This window comes from Tachyglossus aculeatus (genome assembly GCF_015852505.1).
Source record: "Tachyglossus aculeatus isolate mTacAcu1 chromosome 12 unlocalized genomic scaffold, mTacAcu1.pri SUPER_6_unloc_2, whole genome shotgun sequence".
NCBI classification, from domain to species: domain Eukaryota; kingdom Metazoa; phylum Chordata; class Mammalia; order Monotremata; family Tachyglossidae; genus Tachyglossus; species Tachyglossus aculeatus.
In genome coordinates, this window is record NW_024044829.1 from 7,370,794 (window position 1) to 7,382,357 (window position 11,564).

An 11,564-nucleotide genomic window follows, 5' to 3' on the forward strand; every position below is an offset into this window, starting at 1 on the left:
CCCCGCTTCAGTCTATGCTTCACTCTGCTTTCAGGATTTTCATTGTACAAAATCGCTCTGAGCATGTCACTCCCCTCCTCTAAAATCTCCAGTGGTTGCCTCTTAACCTACGAATCAAGCAAAAACTCCTCACACTAGACTTCAAGGCTCTCCGTCATCTCGCCCCCTCCTACCTCACCTCCCTTATCTCCTTCTACAACCCAGCCCATACCCTCTGCTCCTCTGTTGCTAACCTCATCACTGTGCCTCGTTCTTGCCTGTCCCGCCGTCGACCCCTGGCCCACGTCCTTCCCCTGGCCTGGCATGCTCTCCCTCCACACATCCACCAAACTAGCTCTCTTCTTCCCTTAAAAGCCCTACTGAGATCTCACCTCCTCCAGGAGTCCTTCCCAGGCTGGGCCCCCTGTTTTCCTCTCCACCTCCCCATCCTCCCCACATCCTTCTCCTCCCCACAACACTTGTACAGATTAATTACTCCATTTTACTTGTACATATTTACTCCTCTATTAATTTTGTTAGTGATGTGCATATAGCTTTAATTCTATTTGTTCTGACGATTTTGATACCTGTCTAAATGTTTTGTTTTGTTGTCTGTCTCCCCCCTCTAGACTGTGTGCCTATTGGTGGGTAGGGACCGTCTCTATATGTTGCTGACCTGTACTTCCCAAGAGCTTAGTACAGTGCTCTGCACACAGTAAGCACTCAATAAATACGATTGAATGAATGAATGAATTCACAAAAGCCTTCTCCAACACCACATTTCAAAAGAATCGATGTTCTATCTTTTTTTTTTTCAATGTCCAGCTTTCAGATCCATGCATTGTTACTGGAAACACCATGAAGCTGACAATTTCTATTGTTGTGTCAATTGTTTCATCAGCACATTTCATGAATTTTTCCAGGCTCTTCATAGATAACAACTATGTAAAACAATGTTTGACACAAAGCACTGGAATATATACGAGTTAATCACAGCACACACAGTTCCTGTCCCATGTGGAACTAACAATCTAACTACTTGGAACTAACAATCTAACTACTACTACTACAAGGCAGAAGGGGTCTGAGAAGACAGTGACCAGAACAGGTAGAACAAAATTGTCTTCTTACATGACAGAGGGATAGTGGGGCAGAGTACAGAGGGAGAGTGAGGCAGCACGAGTTTGGGTCACAGTGGTGGCTTAAGACAGTTGTCTGTGAGAAGAGCTAGGCCTTGCAGACTCATGGAGAGCTTTGTGAGATGCCCAGGTGAGAGGATGAATATTTTACAGGGAAGAGGAACTAATGACAATGGAGCCATCCACACTGAAAATATGAAGGGGGCAGGGGAAGACTGATGACCATTTACTCAACTTCGGAAGACTGTTACCTCATGGTGGGCATGAGATGGTTTCCATCAGTGCTATTGTATTGTGCTTTCCGAAGTGCTTAGCATAATACTCTGTATACAGTAAGTGCTAAATAAATAAGCACTTAGTACAGTGCTTTGCACACAATAAGTGCTCAATAAATACGACTGAATGAATGAATACCATTGACTAATTGATTGAAAGGCAAGAAGAACTGTAGCTAACAGCCCAATTCATGCTCCCAGAAACTCCCACAGCCCTCGGTGTAGCTGTTTCACTTGAGGTAATAATAGTAATAATAATAATAATAATAATAGTATTCGTTAAGCACTTTCTAGGTGCCAGGCAGTGTGCTATGTGCCAGGGGGAATACACGCAAATTGGGTTGGACACAGTCCCTGCCCCACATGGGGCTCATAGTCTTAATCCTCATTTTATGGATGAAGTAACTGAGGCCTAGAGAAATGAAGCAACTTGCCCAAGGCCCAGAGCAGACAAGTGGCACAGCCAGGATTAGAACCTACGTCCTTTTGACTCCCATGCTCATGCTCTATCCACTATGCCACGCTGCTTCTTCAAAGTTCAGGGGCTGCTACCTGACCAGTTCAAGTGCATGGCCCAAAAGCATGTGTGTGCATTTTGGCATACCCATATATCTCTTCTCTGAACACACATCTGGAGAATCCGACTCAACATCACTGGCCCCAGGGCTGCTCGTAAATCAAAGATTTGATTAGGCAGAGACACAGATAATCTCCCAAATAACCCAGGGCCTAACTGCTTTGGCATATGCTTCAAGAATAAAAAAAGTAATTCCTCCGAGAGAAGGAGAGAGAACCTGTGCATGATAATATAGGTGTGAACTTGTATGGGACTCCCTTTTAATGTCTATTTGCAGCTCAAAGAGAAACCTCTGAAGTTGTAAACTAGAAGGAGGGATGGAGAGTATTAATGAAAGGGTCTCCTCCTATTGATCTTTTCTATTCTCAGCAGCTACAGATTTGCAAAAAGGAAGGTCAATGAGCTGTCCTCTAGGAATTTAATTTTCAGCCCTCGGCCAGAGCACACGGTCACACAGTCTTTGCTAACCGTGAGAAGCAGAGAAGCAGCGTGGCTCAGTGGAAAGAACCCGGGCTTGGGAGTCAGAGATCATGGGTTCAAATCCTGCTTCTGCCACTTGTCAGCTGTGTGACTTTGGGCAAGTCACTTCACTTCTCTGTGCCTCCGTTACCTCATCTGGAAAATGGGGGTTAATATGAGCCCCCCGTGGGACAACCTGATCACCTTGTTACCTCCTCAGCGCTTAGAACAGTGCTTGGCACGTAGTAAGTGCTTAATAAATGTCATCATTATTATTATTAATTGAACATGCTAGGCCAGCTGCCAGCTGAGGTTGATTATCCTGAGAAGTTTTACTTAAATGATTTACTTGTTTTGTTGCCACATATCCAACCTGTCTACCCCCATAGGTACACTGTGTCCTTCATCTCTAAGGCAACTTTAGAATGTCAAGCTCTAGGACCTGGGCTGGTAAAACCCTAAATTCAACAGAGATCATCAAGATCCACAACGGCAACTCAACGTAAGGATCCTCTCCTCATTGGGATTTACAATTTATTCCTAAATTTCTTTTGTTTAAATCTCATCTGAAGCCATTTAGCTAAAAAGGATACCTTTTTACTAGTGTTCTCTGCTATTTTGGCGATGCACCGGATCCTCAAAATATGTTTACCAATTCTACAGATAATGGCATGACTCTGCACACATTTTATGGTCTCACTGTAAAGGCCATATAAGTGTGGGGCATCACAAAACAACTGATTGTGGAGAGATAGTCACTAGGTCGCCTAAATTTTGTTTTCATTGTTTTTATGGTATTTGTTAAGCACTTATTGTGCACCATGCACTGCTCTAAGGGCTGGGGTAGATACGAGCTAATCAGGAGGGACACAGGCCATGTCCCACATGGAGCTCATAATCTTAATCCCCACTTTACAGGTGGGGTAACTGGGGCCCAGAGAAGTTAAGTGACTTGCCCAAAGTTACAATGGCAGAGAAGTGGTAGAGCTCAGATTAAAACTCAAGTCCTTCTGACTTCCAGGCCTGTGCTTAATTCACTAGGAAACACTGCTTCTCAATATTACTAAATGATATTATTGTCCAGGAATTCATCTTTGATCAAAAATTTCAAAAAAGCCTTGTGGCATCTCACTGAACTGTGAGAATAGTAGTCTGGATGGAAATGCTGTAGGTGAGAGATGTACATTTTTGTTCACTGATACACACTGATAAACAGAGAATGTTTGGAACCAATATTTGAAAACAGGACTGAAGTGATTTTAGTGATTCTAGTGAAGTATTCTAAAATGATCCATTAAGCAATAGGTGATATAGAAAGTTGGGTGAAAATATATAAGCCAACACAAAGAGATAGAATTTGCTCTACTTGTTAAAATCTTGCACCCACCAAACTCTGATTATGAAAGTTAGTCACGTGAGGCTATCAAGATCTGACATTCACTTACATCAAAACTTTCCTACTTGAGTTATTTTTCAGTGATGGGATGGAAGCAGACTAGTTATACAAACTTCTCTTCCCCCAAACAAAGCCTTTTTGAAGGCACATCTCCAAGAAGTCTTGCCCAACTAAATCCTCATTTCCTCCTCTACAACTCGCTTCTGCATCCCTTCTGCACTTGGATTAGCACCCCTTATTCACCCCTACCTTAGCCCCAAAGCATTTATTTACATATCCTTAATTAATTTGTATAAATGTCGTTCTCCCCCTCCAGACTGTAAGCTCATTGAGGGCAGGAAATGTATCTACCAACTCTGTTATATTGCACTCTCCCAAGCGCTTAGTATAGTGCTATGCCCACAGTAAGAGCTCAATAAAAATGATTGATTGGTTGATTGATTGTTTAACAGAATGTCTGGCACATATTCAGAAATGTTTGCTACACCATTTCCGGTTCCCATTTCCTTTGTGGGCTCAAACCTCATCACTGGTATGAGCACTAAAATCTTTTCCTTTTGAAGGTAATTCTTAAAGAAAATAAAATCATTCTACCTGTTCTGATATCTGTCTTCTCAGACCCCTTATCATAGTAATAGTAGTAGTAATAGTAGTAGGAGGAGGAGGAGGAGGGGAAGAAGAGGGAAGGAGGATAAAGGGGAGAAGAGGAAGGAGCAGGAGTAATGACATTTATTGAGCACTCACTGGTCATAAAGGTCTGTACTTAGCATCTGGGAAACAGAAAATAAAGACATGACACTTCTGTACATATCTTTAAATTGTATATTATAAATTATTTATTTATACTAATGTCTGCCTCCCCCTATAGATTGTAAGCTTATTGTGGGCAGGGAACATGTCTGCCAACTGTTGAATTGTACTTTTCCAAGACCTTAGAACAAAGCTCTGTGTATAGTAAGTGCTCAGTAAATGCCAGTGATGATGATGGTGGTTAAGGGGCAGTGGGATATCCAAGTGGAGATGTCTTGGAGGCAAGAAGGATGAGGGATTGCAGGTTAAACATGAGGAGTAAAACTAAAGAAGTAGATTTGGAGTTCATTCATTCATTCACTTGTATTTATTGAGCACTTACTGTGTGTAAAGCACTGTACTAATCACTTGGGAGAATACAATATAGCAACAAACATATTTCCTGCCCATGAGTTCACAGTTAAGAGGGGTGACAGACATTAATATACATAAATAAATACATGATTACAGATATATATGTATGTGCTTCTGGGTGTTTTCTATATAGAGGTGGTAGCTGAAACTACGAAAGTGGGTAATCCCCAAGAGGAAATGGGCGAAGAAGCATAGGGGACTCATAACAGAGCTTTATGAAACACGCATAGCATAGAGACATGAGGTGAAAGAGTCTGACATAGACTACCAGCAACTGGACCAACTCTGGCTAGGAGAGGCTTAAAGAATTTCTTGTCTGATGCTTTTTCCTCATGCTGTCGATTATCCTTAGAAAGTGAATCTGTGAACCCGAAGCTAAAGCTAGATTATTGACAACATAAGAAATTTTGCTGAGCTTTTAGCTTTATTGCTCTTAAAAGCTTCAAAAGCTTTGTAAAATATATTGTATTTAATGATATATTTTTCTCTGTTCTTTCTGAACGTCTCTCCGTGTCTTTGAATTATGGTACTTTATGGCTTTGTGGCTCTGTCCCCGTCTCTGCCAATCTGAGATTCTGTTTTTGCCTGTAAATTCCTCTCTCTCCCTTTGCTTCCCTGTTTGTGCGTGCTTTCAGTGGCTGTGTGAGGCTTCTGGGTGGTTTCCTCTCAAATCCTTAGAAAGCCCCGATCCACCAACCCCTTATCTGTGCCTACTGCACTTAAGGCCTAGTGGATAGAACATGGGCCTGGGAGTCAGAAGGCTCCACTGCTTGTCTTCTTTGTGACTTTGGGCAAGCCACTTAGCTTCTCTGTGACTCAGTTACATTCCATCATAATGTTTAAGGTCTTACTTTGTAAAATTCCGTTCTTTACCATAACTTTCCCTCTAGTGTAACCAATTATGAATGACTTGTCCAAAAATTAGTTCAAATCCTTCTTAAAGCCCCCAACACTCTGTGTCTGCACAGCTTCCTGTGCTCACCAGGTGCTCACCAATTGCTGCATGAAGAAGTATTTCCTCTAAGTTGTTTTGAACCTAGTGCCTTCATGCTTTAATGTTCTCCCCACATCCTGAGGTGGAAGATTTAGTGAATCCAAAGAAGAGCGATGAGAAGCAATGTGACTAATAGAAAGAAATTGGAAATCAGGAGATCTGCGTTCTAATTCTGACTTTGCCATGTTTTTTAATGGTATTTATTAAACACTTACTCTGAGCCAGGTACTGTACTAACAGCTGGGATATTTGCAAGCTAATCAGGTTGGACACAGTTCTTATTCCACCTGAGCCTCACAGTCTTCAACCTCATTTTACAGATGAGGTCACTGAGGCACAGAGCAGTGAATGGGCTTGCCCAGTGTCATTCAGCAGACAAGCGGAAGAACTGGAATTAGAACGCAGGTCCTTCTGACTCCAACGCCCATGTTCTCTCCGCTAGGTCACACTGCTTCTCATGTATGCAGTTTTCCCTTCCCCTTAGACTGTGAGACCCATCTGGAATAGAGACTGTGTCCCATCTAATTATTCTGTATCTACTCCAGGGCTTAGCACAGTGTGCGGCACATAATTATTGTTATTATTATCATTATTATTAAGCCATGCAGGTTCCTATGTGGTTGGTGTTAGGAAGCTAAATCTTTAGGAGTCTTTTTAAAGGTCAGGGAGCTAGTAGTCATAGAGTCCATTTCTGGAGCTATGAATGCATTAGTCAACTGGCTGTTAAGAGAATAGACAATTGGGTAGTTTGTTATCTATGGCAAGGACGCTGATGTGAAGGCTACTATATGTGTCCAGTTGACTGTATTCCACAGTTCTTACAGGAAAACCGTGATTTGGGGTGCTTCCTAGCTGCCCCGTTTAGTTGTTGAAGGATATCAGCAAGTCCTAGCAGTAACTGCAAGACTTGAAGCTGGAGTGGGTTATTTTTCAACTGCATTCAGCTCTAAAATGCACGTTTCTGGGAGGAAAGAGACCCAGGAGACCCCTCCCTACTGTCTTGAAGGCAGGATAAAAAAATGGCTAAGCTCCCACTTTAAATCCCGTGATTCTGGTAGGGGGTGTCATAGGAAACAACTTCATGAACTCACAGTCCCTGAGAGTTTGAAAAGAAACTAAAAGCCCAAGGGCTTGAGCATTGAGCTGAATTCTGGTGAGCTGGATTTAATCCCCACTTTCATTTGTGGCCCGCTGGACATTGGCAAAAGAACCCTGAGTAGAGAAAGAATTATCTCACTATTTCTGTGTGAAAATGACCCCAGCCCTTACAAGGGCTTGGCATATAGTGAGCCCTTAATAAATACCATAATTAATAAGTGGGGAACAGTAAAACCATTCTTGAAGAGAGGTTATGGAAATTTAAGCTGCAATTGAGCTGCTCAAAAATTTCCAGTGATTGCCAGTCAACCTACGAATCAGGCAAAAACTCCTCGCTCTCGGCTTCAAGGCTCTCTATCACCTCACCCCCTCCTACCTCACCTCTCTTCTCTCCTTCTACAGCCCAGCCCACACCCTCAGCTCCTCTGCCGCTAACCTCCTCACTGACCCTCGTTTTCACCTGTCCCTCTGTCAACCCCCGGCCCAAGTCCTTCCCCTGGCCTGGAATGCCCTCCCTCCACACATCCGCCAAACTAGCTCTCTTTCTCCCTTCAAAGCCCTACTGAGAGCTCACCTCCTCCAGGAGGCCCGGATTGATCCCCCTTTTTCCTCTCCTCCTCCCCATGTCCCGCCCTACCTCCTTCCCCTCCTCACAGCACTTGTATATATATATATATATATATATATATATATATATATAGTTTACTCTATTTTATTTGTACATGTTTACTATTCTATTTATTTTGTTAATGATGTGTATATAGCTTTAATTTTATTTGTTCTGACGACTTTGACGCCTGTCTACATATTTTGTTTTGTTGTCTGTCTCCCCCTTCTATCAATCAATCAATCGTATTTATTGAGCGCTTACTGTGTGCAGAACACTGTACTAACCGCTTGGGAAGTACAAGTTGGCAACATATAGAGACGGTCCCTAAGTGCATAGGTGACACAGAAGCGAGAGGGAGTAGGGGAAATGAGGCTTGGTCAGGGAAGGTCTCTTGAATAAGTTGACTAAGGGGAAGGAAGAGGAGGGAATTGAGAGAAGCAGGAAGGAGCAGATACAGTGAGAAGGTTGGCAGTAGAGGTGTGAGGTGTTCTGATTTGGGTTTCACTAGGAAGATAAAATAGGATGGGGTCAGCTGGTTAAGCGCTTTAAAGCCAATGGTAAGGAGTTTCTGTTTGATGTGGAGGTATATGGGTAACAATTGGAGGTTCTCGAGGATGGGATACTTGGACTGAACATTTTTATCATTTGATCAGTTTTAGGAACAGAGCAAAGAATGGACGGGAATGGAGAGAGACAGGAGATAGAGAGGTCAGCGAGGAAGCGGATGCAATGTTCAAGGCAGGATATAAGTGCTTGGATCAGTGTAGTAGCGATTTGGATGGAAAGGAAAGGGTGAACTTTAGCGATGTTTTGAAGTTAGAACGGACAGGATTTGGTGTCAGATTGCCTATATTGGCTGACTGAGAGAGATGAGGATAATGCCTAGGTTATGAGCTTGTGTTACAGGGAAGATAGTCATGTTGTTTATAGTAAGGGGAAAGATGAGGGGAGGGTGGGCTTTGGGTGGAAGGATGAGGAGTTCTGTTTTGGACATGTTTAGTTTGAAGTGTTGGCAGGACCTCCAAGTAGAAATGTCCTGAAAGCAGGTGAAAATGCGAGACTGTAAAGAAGAAGAGAGGTCAGGGCTGGAGAGGTAGGTTTGGTAATCATCTGCATAGAGATGGTAGTTGAAGCCCTGGGAGTGAATTAGTTCTTCAGGGGTTGGAGATGAAGAATTCAAAACATGCAACTTACGACAAACATATGGTGGCCAGCAGCGGCATTCCAAAAAAAAAAAAAACGGCACCCCGGGATGCATGAGAAATTCCAGTTCGACTACTGCTGGGCTGCTTGGCAAAACACAACATTCACTTTGAGGGCGGTGGAAGCAATGGAAAAAAGCAGAATAACTTTGTCCAGAGGCCCATTTTGCCATCACCCAATCCCTCTGTGAAGTTCGCCGAATTTGGAGGCCACATCTTAGATGGGACATAATAAATCTGGAGAAGATCGCGAGAAGGGCAACTGAGATCATCTGGCAAACAAGAAGCTTTCTTACGGGAGTAGAGGCTGGAAAGACTGGGCTCTTCAATCAGATTTCACAACGGGGGCCTCCATTTGGGTCTTCAGTTCTCCTTTTCTCCAAACACCTTTTCCTGCTCCTCCTCTTCCCCTAGACTGTGAGCCCGTTGTTGGGTAGGGACCGTCTCTGTATGTTGCCAACTTGATCTTCCCAAGCGCTTAGTACAGTGCTCTGCACATATTAAGCTCTCAATAAATGCGATTGAATGAATGAATGAATGCAATGGTTGAAACAAAAACTCATCACTATTGGTTTCAAAGCTCTCCATCTCTCTTCCCTCACCTCCCTTCTCTCTTTCTACATCCGAGCCTTCACACTCCGCTCCTCTGGTGCTAACCTTCTCACTGTGCCTCCATCTCACTTGTTCTGCTGTCGACCCCTGGCCCATATCCCACCTTTGGCCTGGAATGCCCTCCCTCTTCAAATCCACCACTCTTACACACTTCAAAGCTCTAAAGAAAGTTCACCTCCTCCAAGAGGCCTTTCCAAACTAAGTTCTCCTTTTCCTCAGCTCACCCTCCCTTCCGTGTCACCCTGACTCACTCCTTTTGCCTCCTGCCCCCTGCCCCACAGCACTTATATATATTATATATATATATAATACGTGTGTGTGTACATCTATAATTCTACTTATTTATATTGATGCCCGTTTACTTCTTTTCATGTGCATATGTCTATAATTCTATTTATTTATATTGATGGCTGTTCACTTGTTTTAATGTCTGTCTCACCCTTCTAGACTGTAAGCCTGTTGTGGGCAGAGATTTTCTCTATTGCTGAATTGTATTTTCTAAGCGCTTAGTACAGTGCTCTACACACAGTAAGCGCTCAATAAATTCGATTGAATGAATGAATGTGTTTTGAGCTCCTTTGTGAAGCATTGTTCAATCATCCCAATACAAACCTAAAAAGGATCATCATTCTCTTTACCCGAATCTGCAGCTCTCACCTGTGTACTTATTGTCTACCTCAAGTTGATGGAGAATGAAAGCAATGTGACAGAATTCATTCTGTTGGGACTCATACAGGATCCAGAGATGCAGAAAATTATCTCTGTTGTGTTTTTAATAATTTACATCGTCACCGTGTTAGGAAACCTGATCACTGTGGTAACCATAGCTTCCAGTCAGACCCTGGATTCCTCCATGTATTTCTTTCTGGCTTACTTGTCGTTCATCGATGCCTGCTGTTCCTCAGTCAACATACCTAAACTGATCATCGATTCCCTCTCTGAGAAGAAAATCATCTACTTCAAAGGCTGTATGACCCAGGTCTTTGTAGAGCATTTTTTTGGAGGAGTTGAGATCATTCTCCTCACAGTGATGGCCTATGACCGTTATGTGGCGATATGTAAGCCATTGCACTATGCGACCATCATGAGCAGACATCTCTGTAGCTCACTGGTGGCCGTGGCCTGGGTTGGAGGCTTCCCTCATGCCACAATTCAGATTATCTTCATGGTGCACTTACCATTCTGTGGACCCAATGTCATCGACCATTTCATGTGCGATTTATACCCCTTACTGAAACTGGTCTGCTCCAATACTCACACCCTGTGCCTGCTGGTTGCTGCTAACAGTGGTGGCATGTGCGTGCTAATCTTTGTCCTGTTGATCATTTCCTATGCCTTCTTTTTGCACTCTCTGAAGACACACAGTGCCGTTGGTAGGCTCAAAGGTCTCTCCACCTGTGCCTCCCACTTCACTGTTGTCATCTTGTTCTTCATTCCATGCATCTTTGAATATGTGCAGCATACAATACCTCATCCGTTGACAAGGCTGTTGCTGTAATTTACACGATGATAACCCCCATGCTAAATCCCTTCATCTACACGTTGAGAAATGCTGAGATGATAAATTCCATTAGAAAGTCAGTGAGCAAAACAGTGACATTTCACCTCGAATACGTGGCAAATTAGGAAAAGTGTTATTAATACAAACGAAGAAATCAGCTGCAGAGTGTTCTTCCCATCTTTTATTGGAGAACACACACTAAATTGATCAAGGGAAACGTGGTCGATGGTTTTCATTGATTTTAGGTCAGAGGTCAAATGAACATCATTTCATGATAATTTGGAAATCTTCCAGTTTTAGGTGCTGCTTTGCCACCATCCTCCGGTTGCTTATCATTCATTTCTAGTCTCTCCTAATGCAAGCATTGGCAATAAAGGAGAAGAGTGTCATTAAAGGATGAGGAGGAGCATGGTCTAATAGAAAAAGCATAGGCCTGGGAGTTGGAGGAAGTGGATTCTATTCCCGGCTCTGCCAGCAGTCTGCTGTGTGACCTTAGGCAAGACACCTAACGTCTCTGTTGTCTCATCTGTAAATTGGGGGTGAAATATCTGTTCTCCC

General features: G+C 43.0%; 1 pseudogene; it reads left to right on the forward strand.

Annotated features, from left to right (window-relative positions):
- Nucleotides 1-10,190: 10,190 nt before the first annotated feature.
- On the forward strand, nt 10,191-11,131 carry LOC119921321 (annotated as a pseudogene).
- The last annotated feature ends 433 nt before the right edge of the window (nt 11,132-11,564 follow it).